General features: G+C 35.8%; 1 long non-coding RNA gene across 1 annotated transcript in view; it reads left to right on the top strand.

Annotated features, from left to right (window-relative positions):
- The window catches only part of LOC116662627, a 57882-nt gene extending 39048 nt beyond the window's left edge, over nucleotides 1–18834 (top strand). The window contains exon 5 of the long non-coding RNA XR_004318599.1: nucleotides 16176–18834. This is a non-coding gene — a long non-coding RNA (uncharacterized LOC116662627). The remainder of the gene's footprint in view (nucleotides 1–16175) is intronic.
- Nucleotides 18835–20933: the final 2099 nt, after the last annotated feature.

Here is a 20933-nt window from a genome sequence, read left to right as displayed (position 1 = left end):
TGCCAACTCCTCTCACATATCTCAGCCAAAATAGGATATATAAAACATTTTATTAACTTGACTCTAATTCAGTATCAGTGAAGGATAATTTGTTATATATTTTTGTATCTCCCATGGTGCCTAGCCTATTATTTTAATATAATCATGCCTCAGAAATGTTATTTTAAACATGAGTTCAATACTTATCCACTGTAAGAACTGAACTTCCCAATATTAGAATGAAATTAAAACAAGCATAGATAAAAAGCTAATGACAAAAAAAGACAAATGGACTTCCTTAAAAATGACAGTTACTTGGCTATGAAAATGACAAACTATACTGTGAAAGGAGCTGCAGGTTAATTGAAAATTTTTGTTTAGCTCTTACTTGTCAATGTAGGACAAACATTGTTAGTATTTGCAGAGTTTAGTGGACAGGAGGGCTGCTATGAACCTATCTGATATACATGCCTAATGACTTGCCATTCTTCCCAGTATCACATAAGGGAAAGAAGAAATACAGGTGGATATGCATGCATAATTTGATAATCAGAAAGAGTTCCTGCCACTTCTTCCCAAATGATCATATAGGTGGAGGGACTAAGAAGGGCAAAAGTACATCCGGGTAATCACACCCAGAGATAATGCAGACATTGTGTTCCCTACTTAAAGAACATGAACAGGCAACTGGGTCCACAGCATTTCACAAGCTGTTAGACATACAGGGTTCTTTGAATGAACGTGTGGAGAGTTGTATGTTTCCGGCACCCTTTGTTTTCTACCTTCTCTTTCTGAATAGCCCCTTGAAATATTTCATTAAGGAAAGCATAGGCATTCTCCAAAATGAGACATCTACAGTGACTGGAGGTAGCACTCAGATGGGTGGTCAGTGGTGCTACAGAAAAATTTTAAAAGCTGTTGTTTCAGTTATCTATGCTGTAAAACTAACTGCCTCAGAATGTATTGCCTTAAAACCACCACCATTTCTTTGCCCAAATTCTACGTGTTGGCCATTTGGACAGTCCTGTGCGAGGGCTCATCTCAGTTCTGTGTGCTACGGACAGGCTCACTCATGCACTGACTGTCGGCTGGTAAGTTAATTCAGGGTCAGCAAGCCCCAGGGGCTTTCCTTGTTTGTGAACTCAACTAGGACTCTTGACCCAGGTGCTTCTGCTCTCTTCCACAGAACTTTTCCAGCAGAATGTCCCAGACTTCTTGACAGGGTGACTAAGTTACCAGGCTTCTAGCTGAATCATGTTTTTCATGTTCATTTGACCTAAGCAAGCCACAAAAACAAGCCCAGAGTCAGTGTATAAAGAGACTACATCAGGGTGTGGGTACCACTATGGCGTCAGAAGGCACTGTAGCAGTGTGGTCCTGATATACAGAATCTGTGCTACTTTTGAGACTTTCCGTGAATTTATAAGTACCTCAAAAAATGTTTAATGCCAAAGTATAACTGTGTTTTGAATGTGTGTTTGTGTGTATTGTTCCTGCTCAGCAACTAGGGAAAATTTAGGGGAAATCTTATCTAATTATTGTTGTATATTTTCTCCTCCTTATTCTTGTTTTCTTCTCTTCCTGGATGGCCCATTGGGAGAGCCTTGCAGATATATTTTAATCCTTTTCACTGTTTCCTCTATATGGCACACAATCTTGGAGAGGAGGAGGTGGGGGTACTGTTACTCTCATCTTTTGAAAAATTTCAACACTTAAAAAGAAATGATAGTAAGATTTCACAACTACAGAGGAAACATCTGCTTCTCTTAAGCCATGGGCCAGATACTGAAATAGTACGTGAACTAAGATCCTCAGTGTCTATAGTTAAGTTTAAACATTCTCTGAAGAATTTTTTTTTAATGACAGCTTGTCATAAATGTCTTCAGATTAGAAGTATCAAATTTTAATATATATCCCACAAACTAAGAGCTAATCCAGCCTTTTATAATTCTTAGAAATTGCAGGCCCAGAGTGATGGGGAAAGAATTTCTAAAAACTCAGTCTAAGTAATAATTACTTTAAAAATAAGTTCATCTCCTTCCAAAGTCATGTTTCAATTATTTAAAACATGCTTCACTAACTCCTATTCAAATACAAATTTTAAAATTTAGATATGTAGAAACAGACTCTGCCATGAAAAATATTTGACAAGAGTCCTTAATTCTTTATATTGTGTGGTAAGAACACACAACAGAAAAATCTGTCATTTTTACTAGAGAACAGGAGATAGTCAAACTTCCTAGGACACTTCATTCAATTTTGATTAATCAATTGAAAATTAATCAGCTCTTTGTTTAGTTCAAATGTTTTCTTTTCCATACAGACAGAGACATTTTTATAATACAACAAATGGTTTTGTAGTACAAAGAGATTGTTCCATGGTCTCCCTCTAATTAGAACTACTTTTAAATTGAAAGGGAGATTGACATTTTTAATTTATTATTTTCTTTTCAAACAATGTATTATTCTGCTTCCAAATTATTTAAAGTTAGAGTGAACAAAGATCTGTTCAATTATATGGTGATTGTTCTTCAAGCCTGAAACTTTCTCCTCCTCTCTTAAGGCTTTAGAAATGTCATGAGGACGATATAAAACTCTGGAAGATTTGTTTTCCCTAGTACTGTCACAATTCAAGAAAATTTCAATCAAATAAAATGTCAAGTACAGCTATTGTTTATGACCAGTTTATTTTCTAATCATCTTTTCATTTAATAGAATATATTAAAGTGCTTTTTGAAAGGTACTTTTTTATCAGTATAAACAAACTAGTTTTCTTGTTTCTAAATTATTAGTGAAAATTGCCCTTCATTAGAACCTCATGCATGCTATAAAAATTCATGATTCCAGAGTCCTACTTACAGCTCCTCATCATTTGAGGCTCAAGCCTGATGGAATAATAGAATGTTAAAAATTCAATCTAGCTTCAACTAAGAGAAGGTTTTTAACAGATCTTACTCCCATTTTACAGCTTAACTAAGAGAAAGTAATTTAAATAGACTTGGAAAATCAATGCTTATGTAGATCTGTATTTATTTACATAAAATATATCTATGGCCTATTAATGAGTTGGAAAACAGGTGCCATTCATTCGGAAAAACTGTATGAACTAGGTTTAATGGTCAGGATCCACTTAGGAAATCAGAATCCAATCTATGAAAGGAAAGGAGGGTTCCAATTCAAGAAATTCGTTGCAAAGGTGATGGAACGTCTGAACGAGCACAAGGGAGAAAGAAGATGCTATTATCCAGAGATCAGGAGTTGCTACCACCTGGGCTGGACCCCGTGAGTTCAAATCTACTGTTGGTGCTTCTTCAGGGGGCTACTTCCACTAAGCAGTGCTTGGCTTTCCATCACTGAAACTACTAAAGCTGCTGTCTGGGACCCACAATCACCTGTGATTACTATCAGTGCTAATGTCAGAGCCAGAGGCAACAGTGCACCTCCCTCCCACCAGACATCTTACCTCTGTTCAAGGACACCTATTGGTGGAGCCCATGAAAGACTCAATTGCAAGAAAGTTTAGAAAATGTAATGTTCAGATTTCCAAGCCTTGTGGTAAAGACAACACAGGAGCATGGAATAGGGATACTAATAAATATTCCACAAATGTCAAGAAAAGATTTTGAGCCAGGCCCTTATAGAAAGCTTACTCTTCTGGTGGGGGGAAAGTACGATGACCAGTTTATCTGAGAAAAATGTAATATTACATCTGTTACAGCTGCCATGAATGAAAGGTAGTGTGCTGTAAGACCATATAGTACTGGGAATTTGTCTAGAAAGGGAGAATTGGAAAGGTTTCTCTGAGAAAATAACAATTTAACTGAGATCTGAAGGTATCCTATGTGTTAACTGGGGGAAGAATACAGGGGAAAACACCCCAGGCAGATATTCTTGTAAGATAACATAGCTGTACAAGGTACCACTAGAAAACTGTCATGGCTAGAGCAGATGGCCAAGAGAGAGGGGAGTGTAAGTGTGAGCTGCTGAGGTAGATAGGTTATACAACAATCATGTAGGATAAAATACCATTTATGGAAAACAGTACACCAGTATCTATATGGATTTATACACGTACATATATATTTTGGAGCTTGTTCACCAAAATTTTACTAGTGGTTATTTCTAGAGGGTATAATTCTAGATGGTTTATAATATCTTCTTTTGAGCTACTTGACTTTTTTTTAACTAATGAAGATACATACTTTTATAACAACACTATTGAAGCACAAACAAAACCATTGGCCTGAACAGATATTCCTACAAAATTTACAGTCAAAAAAAAAAAAAAGATGATCTTCTGTAAGCAGCACCATAAATAGGAGAGAAATTCAGTAAAATTATTTTGAAAGAATATTTAGAAAGCCATAGAATTACAAAGAAGACTAAACTCTTATATCTCTTTATTTCTTGCCGCAAATGCTGTCTAAACATAGGCTTATTGTCCAGGAACATAAATTACGTCATTTTATACTGTTGATAAATTATATATACCTCTAAAATTCAAATATGAAACTATGGTCAGAGTAGATGCCTGAATTACTGGACACTTTACCTGAAAAGCCATTCCTGTGTAATCAAACTATACCCTAAAATGATGAGAGATTCTATCATGGTAAGCATCTTAACTGGCGCCAGTATCACCTATGGCAGCATTAACCAAAAAGTGCTCCATGGTGTTCCAGAGTACCAGTAACACAGGATGTTAACAATTACTTCTTAAAAGGAGTTTATGATCAAACAATGAAATAAAATTTTTATTTACCATGAGACTTCCTCCTTCAAATATCAATAGAGCAGCAAGCATTTTAAATCTATAAGAGGGAGATGTGATATATAGCATTTCCAAAATGTGTTTGATAATAGGGCCTGCTTTTAAATTATCATCTTGCATCACTGATAGTCTATAGGACACACTGAAAATGCTGTTGGAGTGATATAATTTTAAAAAACTTCTGGAATAGCCAGTTCATCCCTATATATGTACATGTATGTGAACGTCAATAAATCAACTTCAAAGTTCACACAAACAAACAAAGTTGCTTCCTAACTTAATCCAAGTCATATGACTTAGCCATTTCACTCATTCATTCAATTTTTCAGCAACTACTTTTTGAGGCCCCATTATATGCAGTTCCTACCCTGCATTTCAGAGACACAGTAGTGAATACACCAAATCCCTGGGCTTGTGGACCTTACACGCAAATTGGAAAGTCAAACTTTAAGTCAGTGATAAAGCTAATGGCAAAGCTTGACATTTGTCCTCAAATATATACTTTTATCTCATTTTAAAGCTGGAACAAATTTATCGTGGCAAAATATGTTCAATACAGAGAAACAGAAACAAAAAAGAGTCACCTATCATTCTACCATTCAAAGATTTATACATATGAATTCATCTTTTAAATTCATGTATGTATGTGTGTGCTAGTGTGGAAAACATGTGTGCTCTTATATGCATATTTTATGTCCTTTTTTAAAACTGAAAAACAGACTAACAAGCATGTAAGATGTACAAACTGCCTGAGTTCAAATTTTGATTCTGTCACATTCTAACGATGTAAGCTCAAGGAGTTTAGCTAACATCTCTCTGTCTCAGTGTTATTCACTGTAAAACAGGAATAACAATAGTATTCACCATATTCTGTTGATATGAGAATCAGAAAAATAAACACATTTAAAACTTTGGAACAGTGTTTCACGCTTAGTACGTGTTCAATATATTCTATTAATTAAATACCAAAACATATTCCTTTTACCACAATATTAAAACTTTTTGTGAATGTTTTAAGTGACTGTTCAATGTTACCTTATACTGATGTCATATTAGTGGACAATTAGATTGCTTCTATGCTTTTATTATGAAAAGCATTAGAATAAAAATTTTTCTGCATAAGTAATTTATTTTTTTTCCCATCATTCTTGAAGATACACTATCAGAACAAAAACTGCAGTTCAAAGCAGATGAAGGCTTTCAAAATTTTTTTTAGGAAAGCTAAACTGCCTTCCATTAAGGTTGTACAAACTTCTATTTCCCCAAAAGTGCAAAAGCAGATACTTCGCACAATGCTGCATTTAAATCTTCAAACACTTGCTAGATAAAAAATCATGTGGCTTTAGTTTGCATTTTTTATTACCAGCAATATTGTACATTTGTCTATCACTAGTCACTTGGGTTTCCTTGTTAAATAGCTACTCTTCGTAAGGCCTTGGGCAAAATGTGTTAAGTGAAGCAGACCAAAGCCCCAGCATCCCCAGGGCTCTTCACCTTTTCTTTGCTGATTTCTATGAACACTTCACACTGTCTTTTAGCATTTAACACAATGTTTGACTCAGAGTTGTATTTAATAAATACTGGCTGAGTGATCAGATAAAACCTTCCCTATCATCTTTGCTATTATACCTTTTTAAATGTGTCTTTTTCCTTTTGAATTTTTAAAAATTATTCTTTGATCGCTAAATCCCCTCATTTTAAAAAAAATCAGTTTTATAATATTTGATTCTTAATTCAAGGTAATTACAGAATACTTGAAATTTAGGGAGGAAAGCATAAAAGACTATTAAAATCATCAATAAATGTTATCCAGGGATAACTGAAACTGCAAAATTTGCACATGAATACATATATGTGTTTATATACATATATGTGTATATGTTTATACATATCAACAGTAAAAAAAAGAGTATAATTCAATGGTTTATGTAAATTAAAACATTGAAAGCAATACTATTAAAAGTAGCAACTGCTAAAAAGGCAGTTGTTCAGATGAATTTATACCTACAATTCCAGGTTTGTTGTGTCACACAGACAGCTAATTTTTCTGTTTTCACGCAGGTACTTACAATCTTGCATCCTATATTAATATTTAACACCAATAACTGATGAGCATGTTAATGTGGGAAAAAATACTGAGTTGTCATAGATACTCCACAACACTTGTTATATCACTCAGCATTTGTTTGTATGTGGATAAATGATTAATTTTAACCGATTTTTCCATTTCTTTAATTCTGCTCCACTTTTGAGAAGCTGACTTTTTTTTTCTTTATTTAAATTGAGAAACTGAACTTTTTAGTAGCTAGAAAAAAATAATAAACTTTATCTTAATTATTTTGTACATATTTAGGGTAGTCCAATAAGACTGGAAAAAATTTTAAATGACCTGCCATATTAATACACTCATCAGTAAAGTAAAATAGGAATATTCTGTGAAATAACAAGATGATTTTGTCCAAGACAAGGTTTTCTTTTTCTTTCCTTCCTGTCCCTCTTCTTCCCTCCCTCACATTTTTTTGTGACGGTTTATTTTAAATATGTTTTTCTGCTGCCCTGACATACATATTTGAGTAAACACCTCCACTGGAAAAAATATATATATATATTCCTTTTAATCAAAATTCAAGTAGACTTTACCTCAAGAAAAATGAGGTTTCCTGCACACTTAGACTGCTTCTTATTTGGCTCACCCATTTTCAAAGGAAGAGAATAAGAAAAATCAGGGAATTAAATGGGATATAATCTGTGCAATTAGACTTTAACAGACAGAATTTTATAAGCACTGTAATTAGGTGTCTGTAAACAGTCATGCATATACATTTACTATGAATATATTAATACGACAGAACATTTAAAATTATCTGGGAATCATACACTATTAACAGCACATAAATTATAAGAAAACCTTACTATCATCATTATCATCATTGTTACTATTCTATTGAGCACCTGATCTTTTTACTACAACATGAAATGATTAAGCTGTGAATATTTCACAAATCCCTCATCTTTTTGGGGTGGTGAGGGGAAGATGATAGTTCTATCTGTTATCACAAACTGACAAATATTAAAGAAATAAACTGATGTTTGTGATATAATCAACTTAGTTTCACATGCTGAATATATCATGACTATTTAGAAGTTGTGTTGACTTTTTTATAAGCATTTTGAGAAAATGTATGAAGGTTCTATATGCTTGGGAAAATTTCAAGAAGTGCAGAAAATTTAATTTTATCTTTTACTGTCTTTTTATATCTTCCAATAAAAGTTCATTAAAACCTATGAAAATTGCAGAAAGTAGTAGATTTGACATTGGTATTCCAAGCCATACATACTCTTTTCCTCAAAACTTCTCAAAATACAGCTGAAATTTGCTAAATGAATTCTGACATAGCCTCCCTTTATACATGTATGAATTGACAGAAAGTATTAGAAAGATTCGGCCAGAGAATAAATTACAAGTGGAAGGAAAAAAATACACGCACTTGAGAAAAGTAGTGAGCCTGTGCTGGAGGAGGTCATCAGGAGGATGTGACTGCTGGCTGACCCATGAGCTAGACCCGGGCAGTCAGAGGCTCCTCACCCCACCCCATCCTTGAAATGTGCATTCTGCTTGGCCTCCCCACGCTAGAAGCTGCCCCAAGGACATTGCCTTGAGAGAGTCATGTGTTGTTGAGACCATCTGGATGAGATATGTGACTGAACCCAGGTAAGGCCTCTATAGATACTTTAGAGATTCTGAGGGGCAGCAAGAAGATGTACTCATCTTGCAGTCACTTAAGACAAGCCTCATGTCTAAGTTCCTTGGCCTATTAAACCTGCCACTTACCAATCTGGAGCACCCTGTCTCTTTCTGCAGTGTCTCCTTGCCCTCCAGTGTATGGGGGCTGGTTTCTAATTTCATCCAGGAAGTTCCTGGAATCACACACCAACAGCTTGATGCCACACCTGAACGAGAACTGTAACAAAATGTTTTATTTTTGATTGGAAAAGAAAATATGTTGTGTAATATAACCTTACCATAGTTCCCATAAAGGATAAATTACTCCCTGAATACATATGAATCTTAATTCATAGACAGGTATCTCTAAATAGAGAATTCAAAACCTAATAATGTGGAACGGGTGACAAGAGGAGTTTTTTTAAAATCCATTTCTAATATCCTTATTAATTACATTTTAAAAGTTAAAAGATTTTTAGTTCAAAATGCCACACTTTGAACATACACTTAACTCCCCTACATTCCCAAATTTCATTTGGCAGTGATCCCAGATTGAGGGCCAGCTTTACACCACTGCATCTAAAAGTCAAAACTAACAACAAAACAACTGTCTGATTTAAAAATGGGCAGAAGACCTGGATTGAAATTTTCCCAAAGAAGACATACAGATGGGCAAAGGCCACACGAAAAAATGCTCAACATCATTAAGTATCAGAGAAAAGCAGATCACAACTGCAATGAGTTATCACCTCACACCTGTCAGAATGGCTGTCATCAGAAAGAACACAAGTAACAAATGTTGGTGAGGATATGGAGAAAAGGGAACCCTTGTACAATGTTGGTGGGAACATAAATTGGTGAAGCCACTGTGGAAAACATGGAGGTTTCTCAAAAAACTAAAAATAAAACTACCATATGACCCAGCAATTCTATTATGCATATATATCTGAAAGAAGCAAAGACACTAATTCGAAAAGACATATGCACCCCAATATTCCTAGAAGTATTATTTGCAATAGGCAAGATATGAAAGTAACCTGAGTGTCCATCAACACATGAATGGGCAAAGACATGCTATATGTGTATGTGTGATGGAATATTACTCAGCCATAAAAAAGAATGAAATAATGCCATTTGCAACAATATATATGGTCTTGGAGGGTACTATGCTAAGTCAATAATTTGGACAAACAATGTATGGTATTGCTTATATGTGGAATCTAAAAAATACAACAAACTAGTGAATATAACAAAAAAGAAACAGATTCACAGGTACAGGGAACAAATTAGTGGTTACTACTGGGGAGAGGGTATGGGGGAGGGCCAATATGGGGGAAAGGAATTAGAGGTACAAACTGTTATGTATAAAATAAGCTATAAGTATATAGTGTATAATACAGGGAGTATAGCCAATATTTTATAATAACTATAAATGCAGTATAATCTTCAAAATTGTGACTCACTATATTGTAACTTATGTAATAGCATACATCAACTTTACCTTAATTAAAAATTAAAAAAAATAAAATAAAAAAACTACCTTGACATGTCTTTTTCATTGACCCAGAGCCCACACTCAGCTCTTTTGTTCAAAAGAGGCTAATTGTGGAAACTAACTGATGAATTACAAAGGACAAACCAACAGCCCACAATCATCCCTCTAGCCTTTACATAAAAATATAAATGAGTAATCAAAAATTATCAAGTATTTAGAGTACAGATCTAACAACATAATAAAAGGGGGCTGAGATAAACTTAAAAGAAACAGAAATAATATAAAATGCAAATCTGTATTGTCAGTAAGGCAATCTCCAAAAAGGAATAATTATATAACTAACTTAGAGATATTGGATATTTTAAATCTGATTGCGTAAGGTAAAAAAATGCAATAAAATGGGCATGAGTAAAGAATACTTTAATAATCTGGAAGTTAAAGGAAAAATGAACTATTGGACAAACGCATAATTACATGTTTTATTTGATTTTTTTCCTCACAATAATTTATGAAATGGATAATTTATTAATACTCTATCCTAAATAAGAAACTTAGGCAAAGATAGTTATTTTGTTAAACTTACCTAAAGTCACCCATTTAACTAAGTGGTAAAATGAGGATTTGAAATTTAACAATGTTGCTACTCCAAAGATTACCTTTTTAACTACTTCACTATTTTGCCTCTTTTAAAAGAAACAGAAAACAGAGAAATCTAAAATCTATTTATTAGAACCTCTAGAAAGGATAAAAGGAATGGAATACTCAAATATAACAAAACAAAATTTGTCATTGCTCAAGAAAATTCCCAAATTTTTCATGTAATGAGCCCTCCAAGAATCAATCAGGACTATTTATTTTTCTTAAAAATACACACATTTCTGATGAAATTTAAAAACTCCAAGAAAACAAGAGAATTTTAAATCTTAAAAAGAGGTGAAAAAAGTTAACTGTATTACAGGTAAAAATAGTTGAGAACACCAGAGACTGCTATCACTAGAATAAATTTAGCAAGGTTTACTAATCTAGAGATGACTACGATGGTGGAGGCGGGGTGGGTGATAAGCTGAGCATAACTTCTGCCAGTCTTAACAGGGTGGTGGGCCAGCACCACAGCGTGGAGCCTGCCAGGGAGAAGGGGACCTTGGCAGGTGTTTGTCTATCGTTTGCTTTCTTTTTTGAGATAGTAAGGATCCTGAAGGGCTAAACTTGAAGGAGAGTGGTGAATCAGAAACAGTTCAACTGTTACAAGGACTAATTGAACCAAATAAAGGTGATCTCTTTACTCTTTAACTACCTGACAAAAGCAAAAATAAATAATCACCAATGAATAACATCATCCTGGGCCACAAAATTAACTTTATAGTTTTTCATCTATAATGTCCAGTATTCAAATAAAGAAATGGTCAGTTATGAAAAAAGGACAAGAATTACTCAAAAAGCAAGAGAAAAATAATAAAAACAGATTCACAGGAGAGCTGGATATTAAGTTGATCAGACACAGGCTTTAAACTAACTATAATTATTTTATTCAAGAATAAAAATAAAATGTAGAATTAAGACAGACAACTAAAAACTATATTTAATAAAAATCAAGTGGAAATGAAGAACTTAAGAACTCAGGAGATGTGTTTAAGAGAAGAGACATGGCTGAAGAGTGGAACTACTGATCTTGAAAATAGTTCAAATTAAATTTCTGGACTAAAATATCAAAAGACAGAGGACAAGGATAGAAAAATATATAAAATAATACAAGAAATATATGTGATGTAATAAAAAAATTCAACATATGTGTAATTGACATCCCAGAATGAGAGAAAAGAAAAATGGGTCAATGTAATATTTAAAGGGATAATGGCAAGGAATTTTCCAAAACCGACCAAAGAAATCAAGCCTTGGATCCAATTAATACCAGTCTACTGCTCCTCACTCACCAGCAAGGCAACATCTGAGTATGTGTCATGTGAGACCACTGAGAGAGCAACGGTCTCCCCTCCAGCTCTAACAGAGCAGTTCCACAACATGTTGCCTTAGCACAGATCTGTGCTGCTTGCTGACCTCTCACCTGAACCAGTACATCTTAGGAATTTCAGAGACAGATGAGAAATGCATTCTATGATGCTGGGAAATAGTAACCCCTAAACTAAGCAAAAATAAATAAATAGTTAATTTTCTTTAAAAAAAAAAAACCTTCCCCAAAAACAAAAACAAAAAATTAAATATTTTGTTATTCACACTCAACCTCTGCAGACCATCATGGCCTGATCCAAGTACTCCTAGAGCTTAGTGCTATGTAGTAGAAACAGAGGTCTGTTTCCCTGACGCCTCCAGGATTCATGTTAGCCAGGCTGTAGACCCTGTCCTACAGTTGCCTACAATTCAGTGAGAAGTAGGCTGAATCAGACATCTTATTTTCCCAGAGATCTCTTTGTATATGGATTTACTTATCTCCTGGCTAGGTTAATGCAAGTTAAATGCTCACAAAAAAAAAAATTGTTTTCAGAAAAGTTCAACTTTAATCATGTACTCTATTTTCTATTAATGCTTTTTAGTTTAAATTCTACTATTTAAAAATTTCTACTCCTTTTTTTAATATACTCCTTGTGTCATTTTGTGTATTCTTTTATTTTCATTTTTGCTGTATCACTTGCAAGCAGCCCAAAGCCAGATGGCTTTTTTTTTGGTAATTAAAAATCTTGTAATTTCAGGGAGAATTTAATACATTTGCATTTATAATTTGGACTATTAGGAAAATCTGATTTTGTTTATTGTTGCTATGATTATTTTTGTTTGGCTGCTTACATTTCTGTTGTAATTTTTCAAGGTCACCAAGCATTTTCATTTTATCTTACATCTTTTTGGCAGAGAAAGCTATCCTGACCTTAATTTGAACAAGTATGTTGTGGGTAGAATCTCCCTGATTCTAACTTCTTTGGACCCTGTTTGGAAATTTTCCTCAGAGCTGCAGTCACAAGGCTTCATTTTATAGGTTTCGATAGGATTTTTTTCCCTGTTGAGCCTAGGGGTTTAAGTAGTCATGATTGTGGATTCGGTCTGAAATTTCTGTTTCCCTTATTTTGTTATGGGAACTGGCTGGAGTGCACTCCTTCTGTGGATGCCCTCAGGTTCTACTTTGTTTCCCAATTAAGGGTGAGCTGCTGAAGCTTCATTTCAAATAGAAATGACCAATCCAAAGAATTTAGGAATTTTTCCTCTCTTCCCTACCAGCTACAGGAGGGAAAATAAATAGGCAAAATTTATGGGTTTTGACCAATATTGTTATAAATCAACAGAAAATGAGGAGAGTATCCTATGAGATTATCTATTACCACTATAGTTTTTATATCTGTCCCTGTTCATTTTTAATTTTATATTTTGTTCTGAATGATCATTATCTAGATCAGCTCATAGGTACCTATTACTCAGGTAAAAACGAAATGATGACTTCTGCTGCTCTCTGTTCCCCAATATTTGGTAAGTAATGATTTACCTACAGTGGTGAGAAAGAGCTTTTAATATAGAGTCATGGTCTACATCTTTCCTGCCCTTTCAGTTAACTCCAAGCTCTCATTAAGTTCTCCTTCCGTCTCTGTAGTTTTCAGTCTCGGCCTCTTTTGATGGTCTTAACTGACTTGGTGTTTACTCTCTTCTGAGGCAGCCTGTTCTCCTTCAGTTCATATTATCTCTCTAATACGTGCCTCTTTATCCTTTCCATGGTTAAGTGCTTTACCCTAGAAATATAGGTTTTTCATTCTACCCTTGGTTTTCTTCCCTAATTTGAGGGGCTGGAGGTAAACTGCAGAGAACTATAAAAATGTCATCAGAATCCTCTGTGGTTAAGTCCAGGCACATTTTTAAGAGAAATGAGAAGCTGAGCTACACGAAGCATCATCAAGAGGATGATGGTGATGGTAAACAGTAGAGGAATTGGTGGTACTATCGGGAGGATGGCTGAGATAATAAGAGTGAGGCAGCAGCAACAGTGGTGGTGCTTCTGGTGAGAGCTGTGATGATAGCTATGTTGATGTTATGAGCAACAGTGAGTGGCTGTAATTGCAATGATGAGGGCAACTACAGTGGCAGCTGGGAAGGTAATGGTGATGGCAGAGGTGGTGGTTGTGAGGTGATAATGATGGCTTTCATCTCTTGAAAAACTGTTCCCTACACCCATTCTGCCTGAACCCCCCTTCCCTAGTTCAGCCATCACCAGTTATTAGGAGAAAAAAGACTCACCAACCTCTCTCTCTAAAAGATAAACACTTACTACTAACCTCATTGTTACAGCTAAAGAAGGAAAGATACATGCCTAGATTGTTATATGGAATCTGGATGGTATTAAGCTGTAAAAAGCACTGAAATGTGGAAAATACATAAAATAATAAATCCATCTTCTGAGCTACAGTACAAGGATTCTAATAATACTTCTCATCTGATTGCGGGGATTAAATGAGAAAAAAGCCATGTGTCAAACACACAGTAGCACTGCCACGTAACATTTGAGGACATTTTTTCCTCCTTTTTTTCCCTTTAACTTTGTGGCCCACCCTGTTATGTTAACTGTTACTTCCGTTTGGAAAGCTTACTTCTACAGAAAAATAAGTTCCGGATTTTAAGGAACAAGTTTACAAATTCACTTTCAAAACACAACATGATTATAGAGAGGACATTGACAGGATCTGGCTTAACCAACTGGTTAGGAGATTTGTCCAAATGTCAGGGGAGTGATTCCAGGACATCGGCCCTCACAACCCTCATCTTATGGTTTATTTTATAATTGCTCAAGCAGCAGCAGCGGAAAGGTTTATTTTGTTTTGACCACAGTAGGGAGCACAATGCTTACTTCAACACTCAACACACATGCAGGTAAGCAGGCTCGGTTTCAAAGCCATAGCATCACAAAAACAGAGAACATTTTCCTCTAATGAGTAATTAGGACCACACATTTTGCAGAGAATACTGAAGGAGAGACATCTTCAAAACAACCCAAATAAAAAGTGTGCTAAGGGAAACTTGCAATAGTTGTAAATACAAAAACTAAGGTATTTCTTCAAATAAAAAAAGACAAGTTTGGTCTCCACTTCCAAACAGTTCTCCAACCGGAAGCTAGAGCATCTTTTCAAAAGAAACAATCTGATCATTTCATCTTTCTGCTTCTGAATTCTCTTGATGGACATCCAATATTCTTGGAATAAAGACAGCATTCTTGACCATGGCCAAAAAGGTCCAGAACGGTTCTGCCCTAACCCATCACCACCCATTCCAGCCTTGCCTCACTGTATTCTCCTCGCTGACTCCACTGCCACCACCTCAGCCGTTCTCATTTCTTCAGATCATTTGTTCCCATGACCTGGAATATTCTCCCCTCATCTGATGATCCTCTTTCACACATGAGTGGACCAGACCATTTCCTCAAGGAGGCCTCAACCTGATGCCTTTACCGAAGCCAAATCATCTTTTTCTAAGCTCTCATGACCCACCCACCTTCATTCACGATAGCGATTTCACCTTTGTTTCAAGATGATTTGAAGGATGTCTTATGTTCCAAATTGAGTTTCAAGTTCCACGAGGGCAGGGACTGTGGTTACTTTTTTCCCTTCACTTAGGCTTCCAATACCTTCCACAGTGCTCATGCCTGCTAGACACATAGTATTTGTCATCTGCTGAAACTGACACTTCCCAATCAGATCACATGCAGTGAAGACCATAAGTCACATTAGAACTCATTAAAAACCCAAGTAGAGAGGAAACCAAATCTCTTAGTCAGAAGGGCTGAAGTTTCTCACCATGTCCTTATTGAAAGAATAAAGTATATATCATAAATCCATGACAGAACATTTAAAGTTGATAACTGAATATATTTATAATTAGACTGATAAATTTAACTATGTCTATATATTTATATTTAAGTTCTTTTTCTGGGATAGAGTTTCTATCAGTTTAAAAAGCAATTTGGCTCCTATGTCCAATCTATCCAAGCATTTCCATAAAAATAGCTGGAACTGGTAGATCTTGTATCTTTAACTAAAAATTATTGTTCAGTTTGTTTCCCAACAAGAGAAAAATTAGGTAAATAATACTCCTCAAAGAATGTGGTGAGTTCTTTATAGATAGGCTACATCTGTGTCTGATTGACAGACTAGCTAGTTTTCGTGCAATACCACAGCAGAATTAGTGTTGCACATCTCACTGTTTTTTTTTTTTTCCCCAAGAGAAACTATGGTTCCCGTTCTCATGACCTGCTTACCCTACCCATCTTACCCAACACTATTCTAAAAATCAGACGTGGACCACACAGACTGACTTCACAGACTACTGCTGGAAAGAATCGAGATCCTTGTATACCTCAAGTCCAGGCAGAGGATACATGAGCGAGGAACACCGGGTAATTCCCCTTCTAACATATGCATCACTCACTCATGCTAGAAGCTGGAGGTTAAGTATACAAAGCCCTTAAAAGTGGTGGAAGTCCTCAGTCTGATGAATTTGTGTTTCTAATTGCCACCATTCATATGAATCCATCCAGGTGTTCATATTTTATTCCTCTCTACTATCCTTAGGCCACTGAAAACCTATCTTCTGCTCTGTTTCTGAAAGCCCTGCCCTAATGTCATGCATTGGAACTAGATTATCTTACAAGGAAAGTTGAAACCAAAGAGTAGCAGTGCCATGTAATAACATGGCAGGATCAGTTCCAGCACCTGGTCCACTAGGAAGGGTTTGCCTGGAGCAGTCAACAGTAATGGTAATCTAACTGCTAGCCCTAGAATGATCCTGAACATATTATCTGAGAGTTGAAATGATGAAGCTCTAAACTTACAAGACAAGACTGTGGAAGATGTTCTTTATCAACTCCGTCCCCGATCAAAAGCCAGTGTACTGCTCCCTGTGACAATCACCTACGTCTAGGCTCCAGTGCTTCAGGGGATCTGCCCATTCTCTGCCTCCAGTGTCCCATCGATAGTTCTGTTATTGTTTCTCCAGATTCCATTACCTTAGCACAGGATATACATCAGTGTCTGTGACATTCAGAAAGATACTTTAACTGCACTATTCCCTGGCTTTCAATATGAGTTCAGTTTCCAATGCTGCTTGCCGAACAGGCTCCCTGTCCTATGTATCACCTCGAAGTCTCACAGTCCCCGTGCCAGTAGCCCTTGGATGTCTGCCTTGTTGAGTCCAGGGTCTGGAGCCTCATTTTTTCAAAAAAGGAATTTGAAAAAATATATATGTAAAGGACAGGTTTGTAATTCTCTTAGCACAGTAGATATTAATGGAGAGAGAGAAAGCAGTGGGCTTCCTAAGAGTTTACTTATCTTGACCCAGAGATGCCAAATTTAAGAATCACACTGTGTAGCTGCTTTCTTTTTTTGAAGTTTCCTGTGTCAGCATTCCAGCCCAGAGGAGTCAGATCATGTCTAGACAGTCAAATCTGAGATTATAGTCCTTGACAGCAGGTTATAGATAGCTTCCTTTCTCTTTTCAACTTATTCCCAGTGCCCATGAGGACAGCATCTAAAAAGATGTTTACCTTAGTATTTACCAAGACAAGAAAATTTCTAAAAGCTATAATAAATTGCACCAGTAAAAGTGAAAAAGGAGAGTGGTTAGGACACAGTCTTTTTTTTTTTTCTTCAATTTGGACTCAAAATAAATGTTTGCTCTCAGAAAGTAATTTCTGACCATTCTAACTCTTGTACAAGTATCTTAACAAAAGGTCTGAAGAAAGCCTTAAGAGTTAGGGATCAATATTGAAATTATACAGCCTGACCCATGAACAATTCTTGCCTCTTACAGTCAAAAGCTGATGGTAAAACCACAGAGTCTATACTTAGGTGATTTTTATACAAGAAGATACAGTGTCCATGATACAGTTGAACCATGGTTGAATTGGGAGACATTAAACCAAGTTTTTCTTCTTCAAGATGTTTGATTTCTAAATCCCACTTAAAATACACTGGAGGCAAAGCCAGCAAAGACATGGATGGTATCTAGCAAAACTGTAAACTTTAGATCTTGGAGTAGGTTTCTTTATCCACTATTTTTATAAAACTCATGATAGCTAATTATAGATATTTGGGTAAAAATGTTCCTTCAGCATGACAACCCAATGCTTTAATATAGAAATCTAATTCTTTGTAAGGAGAAAAAAAATTATCTTTGTGTGTCCTCAGAAGCAAGTAAGCCAAGATGTCCTGATGGCTCTATAAACTAGGCACCAGCAGCTCAGACAGCAAATCCCAACATGGCTTGGAAGAGCCTTCAGCAAAGTTACATGTGAGCTTCTGTGTCCTAGGCAACCTCTCCTCCTCCCCCAAGTCCTGGCCTCCTTCTCCATCAGCCGTAGCTACCTTGGGGTATTCAGGACCTCATTAATTTTCCAGGGGTAGGACGATTTAAAAACTAGAGGAACTGAAGGAATATTTAAGAACACAGACTAATTCACGGAATCAGAGAAGAGCTGAAACATCAGGGCACAGGAAGCAGGAACCAGAGCAAATACAGCAGCAGAAATTCAGACCGTCCCTTCAGATTGCTGCCTTTGGAGGGTGGAGCTGGTGCTATTACAGGCTATCCTCTCATCCTTGGAGGGTGGGAGCACTGGGGCTGATAGATTGAAAAACCACCCTGGAGTAGGAAAGAGAGGCTCTCCTCATGGAAGAGATGCTGGTGTGGCAAGTACACAGTGTCTAGTACACGGCTCTACAATGCAAGTAGTATTTTAAAAAGATTAAAAACTGGCCAATATCTACCCCATGCATACTCAACTTGATACCGCTAACTCCATTCTGTAAAAGAAAACTTCCTCCTGAAAAGTTGATTTTCAAGAAACTTAGGGTAATTGCAAATATTACCTTACTACTTACAAGCACTGTTGTTTAAAAAATGTTAATTCTAGTATTCTGATGACACTATTGTAAAATTTATAAATAAGCATGGTAAATCCCTTAAATATAATTTTACTTGAATAAACATTAACAAGATAAAGTGCATACATTGTGTCATTTATCAGGAACATTAAACTGGGGGAAAAAAACATACTTACCCACGGTCTTAAAGTTCTATTTCCCTATCCTCCTTACGTTATGTTTTCTTTATTCTCCTTTATAATTTTTGTTCACTCTTATAAAGTGAATTGAGCACCTTAATACTCAATCTTGATGAATAAGAAATGGAGTATATTTGTGAGCCAATCTTTTTTCCAATGTTGTTAATCATTCTCATAATTTAAAAATTATGAAAATAAAATTATTTTTAACAAATTATAAATACCTGTGCTTCTCTCATTGAGTTGGCCAGAGTTGAGCTTGAAGAAAGCGGTATATTACTTTATACTCCTTTCTACATTGAGTCTCAGCTTTCAGTATCCCAATTCAAAAACAATTTTTATTCAAGAAAGCTGGGTAACTCTTTTACTCTAGAAGTAAAAGTAAAACATAATAGTTGTTACAAGAGAAAAAAAGGAGTAAACCTGTTTTAATTTCCATTAGTTAAACTTTTTAAAAAGTTTTTCTTCTTAGATGGCTCAGGCCATGGTGCCTGACAGAAAGCCTCAACGCCAGTGCAGGAAAACGAGGAGGAGACGTGGAAGAAAGAGAGAATGTCAGGGAGGGAGGGGAGGGTATAGCTCAGTGGTAGAGCACGTCTTAGCATGCACGAGGTCCTGGGTTCAATCCCCAGTATGTCCATTAAAATAAATAAATACATAAGCCTAATTCCCTCCTCCCATAAATACATAAAAACTGCCAAAAAATAGAAACAAGCAAAACAAAACCAAAACAACCACAAAAAAAGAGAGAGTGTGGTTCACATCTCATTGAGCAAAAAACAGATTTTCTGAGAAATTCCACTTCAGTAGAGAGACTATTTTCGCACTATTTGTGTGGTTTTCTCCACGAGAAATATGACTTAAATATGCTGAGCAAGGTGATCTTATGGACACCAACACCTGCTATCGTATCAAAAACGTGCCCTCCTTGCCTGAGTCCTTTGGCATCGTTTAAACATACGGATTTGTTACATTATATAAAGGTTTTCTTTGCTTTTACACACATCTTCCTGCAGTCTTTTTCTGACATAAACACACAGCCATAATTTAGCAGACATTCTGGAAGTATATCTTTATTCTTTTAATTCTATCTAACATCAAAAAATACTAATGAAATATAAACTAAACACTTTTAAAGCAGCTCCTTCACAAAATGTAAAAAATCTTTACTAATCAGTCATAACTTCTACCATGTAACTTGCATGTGTTAATCATTTTAAACTTTTTAAAAAGGTACGCCTTCCCAATCTTGCCTTTCTGTAGTATGCCTAGTTTCTTAAGCAACTTTTTAGCTGACTACTCAACAGTTTCAAATGGTTTTGTTATTTATATTATGCGTTGTCCTTGATCAAACTTTTTGCTTCCATTCTATGAAACTATGTTCCAACAAAGTTTCTTTTTAGTGTCAGAGGTTTTAGGATAACTCTAGCTGAAAGAAATGAGCAAAGACAGGAAGATAAAAGACATTTTGTGGCAACGGCTTATAGTCACATTCCTTTACAGTACATTCCAAAGAAATGTCAGAAAGGCTCTTGCTTAGGCAGCAGGAAGCAACAAAGCCCCATCAATAGCAAGTTTACGGTGGGATACCTACTGCCTCTGGGCTACGCTTAAATAAAAGATTCGTCTTTAACAATCATCATTAACTGACTTGACAAGGTTGTTAATTCAGTCACCCCCTTATTCACTCATTCATTCAGTAAAGAAATATTTATGGAAGGCATGTTATGTGTCAGGATTCTCCCAAGATTACTGTCTCATTGGGGAAGAAGACCAAGTACAGCAATATGCCTGGTAAATAAATGAAAAATAAAGGAGATGCAAAAGTGGGACAGGGAATAGGGAAATTCACTCTGCAGACCGCAAAGCATCTAACAGCAAGGACGTATTAAAGGAATTCAAAAGGGGGTTGATGGTTACC

This window comes from Camelus ferus, chromosome 3, assembly GCF_009834535.1.
Source record: "Camelus ferus isolate YT-003-E chromosome 3, BCGSAC_Cfer_1.0, whole genome shotgun sequence".
Taxonomy (NCBI): domain Eukaryota; kingdom Metazoa; phylum Chordata; class Mammalia; order Artiodactyla; family Camelidae; genus Camelus; species Camelus ferus.
Note: the sequence above shows the minus strand (reverse complement) of the source record. Positions and strands in the feature narration are given on the sequence as shown.